The sequence below is a fragment of the Brachyistius frenatus genome, unplaced genomic scaffold, assembly GCF_029030835.1.
Source record: "Brachyistius frenatus isolate BFR_SWC_R1_liver_20210118 unplaced genomic scaffold, ASM2903083v1 Contig_59, whole genome shotgun sequence".
Lineage (NCBI taxonomy): Eukaryota > Metazoa > Chordata > Actinopteri > Embiotocidae > Brachyistius > Brachyistius frenatus.
In genome coordinates, this window is record NW_027210658.1 from 381,593 (window position 1) to 383,817 (window position 2,225).

The following is a 2,225-nucleotide window of genomic DNA, read 5'->3' on the forward strand; positions in this document are numbered from 1 at the left end:
TGAAAGGATGGAGTTAAAACAGGTTCAGAGTGTCTGCATGGTCAGACCACATGATGAAGTTGGAAATGAATATTGTGAAATCAAAATTAAGGTATCTTCACACGTACAGCTGGTGTGTTTAATATTTTGTGTACATTATTGTAATTCGGTGTGAACCCAGTGTAACAGATATACTCTCAGTCCCTCAATCTCTCCATTGAAACACCTGATGTAACCCAGTTTCACTCCCAAGTGTGAATCACCCGTTAATCTATCAGATACCGTATCGGCATCACGTTTTTCCTCGCCAAGGTGTGAAAAGTAGCCTACAAGCATGTCAAAGTAGGGTTGAAGAAGGTGGTCATGTGACAGTGAGAGTTTGGATGGATGGAACATCCAGGAGACCACAGCTTCCAGTCTGAGATTCTTTCCTCCCCCTAACCACATGGTTTTGGGTGGTTTAACCTCGGGCACTTTACTTTTTTGAGGCAACAGGTGAGACTGACGTGGTATTCTGGGGTGGACTGATGGGAAACAGGTGGCTACGTGCTTTGGCAGGATTTTGGGTCGCAGCATTGAAATAACAATGAAAAATACGTTACATTTTGCCAAGTTGAAAAGTAGTAATGTTACTGTTGTTAAAAAATGTCATGAAACTATTTGAATATACAGCAGTTTTACACCTTATTTCCTCTCTGATCAAAATAATGGTATCAGTTACACCTGGTTTGAAAAGTTTACAATTAGCGAATGTTGTTGGTTACTCTTGTGTTTTGTCTGTGAAGTGCTGCGTTTAAATGTTGTCGTGTTTACCACGTACAGAGAAGAGTCCGTGTAAACGGCGCCCTCTTGTGGTATTGACAAGAAATCTCAATCTTCTATCGGTCTCGAGTTCACGAGTTGTGTAGTATTTGCTGACGTTTACAGAAAGGTCAGAGGTCATGGAAGTTCATGTTTGGTTGGATACTAAGTAATTAAAGTTATACAAATTGTTAAATTTTAGTCATGAAGAGTTTGTCTCCATAACTTAGATAAAAGTCTACGTCTGAAGAAAATGTTGATCTTCCCAACGGCCTCATCTTTTCCCTCTTTGCCTTTGCACTTCCTGCTTTACGTTACCCCCCCCCCCCCCCCCCCCCCACACACACACTGAAGGTTCAGCCTCAACCTGACTTTCACTCAGATTCTCTTCAATTATTTTAGGCCACTTCTCAAAAAACACATCCTCTTAACAAAACTTTATTGTTCAAATAAAGTCGGTAAAAACAGAATATGAACAGCTGGAGTCACAGACTTTGGTTCACACAATGTGTAAAAGTAAAAGTAAATATATATATATATATGCATGTAAAAGTCATGTAAAACATTTAAATGACGCCACATACAGTTTAATATTCCAAGTATTTGTCTGAGCTGTGAGGAAAGACGCGCTGCTCGCCGTCCACCAGCGAGTGTCAGCATTTCCCTAAACACAGCGTCTGTGGACTGATATTACTGTAAACATGCAGTTTAACACAGTTACACTTCATCTCACCACACTGGCATCCTCTGTGAAGAGACATGAGCCATAAACCAACACCAGACCCTCAGAGAGCAGAGACTCACTGCGTCAAAAGAACCGGAGGACTGTCAGTCATCTTTTGCTTCTGTTCAGTGGACATGAATGTTTCTAAATGTTACATCAGAGATTTATACGAGTACACTGCTACAACAATAGTGAGGTCCGTTGGTTAATAAGTCCTGGTTCACTGCTCAGTGTTCCAATTCATCTTCCTAAAGGAACCTGATGTGGTTGAAGTCAGCGCTCGACTTCTTTCCCTGAAGATACTACGTCCCGCCCACCGATAGCTGTAACCTGACTGCACCTCAGGCCTGTCAATCAAACAGACACGCCCCCAAAAACAGGTCTTTTTGAATCTTCTTTTCTAATGAATGAGGGATTATTTTCAGATGGACCTCCAGAAAGCTAATAAGAAGGAGTGACTTTAGCTAACAACACCGAGATAACTAATGGACACACTTGATTGACTTTGGATTTGATGAGAGAAGTTGAATGGGAGTCTATGGAGCCGGAGGCTTTTTGGAGCTGACCTCTAGTGGCACTCGCTGGTATTGCAGCTGAAGGCACTTCCGCATCGGAACCATTTTACAGACCTGAAGCTACGAACACTTTCATATCCAGTCTGTGTGATGGAGCAGTGGGAAACAATCAGCATCATGAGTAAGTACTACAAGTTCTGCAGCAC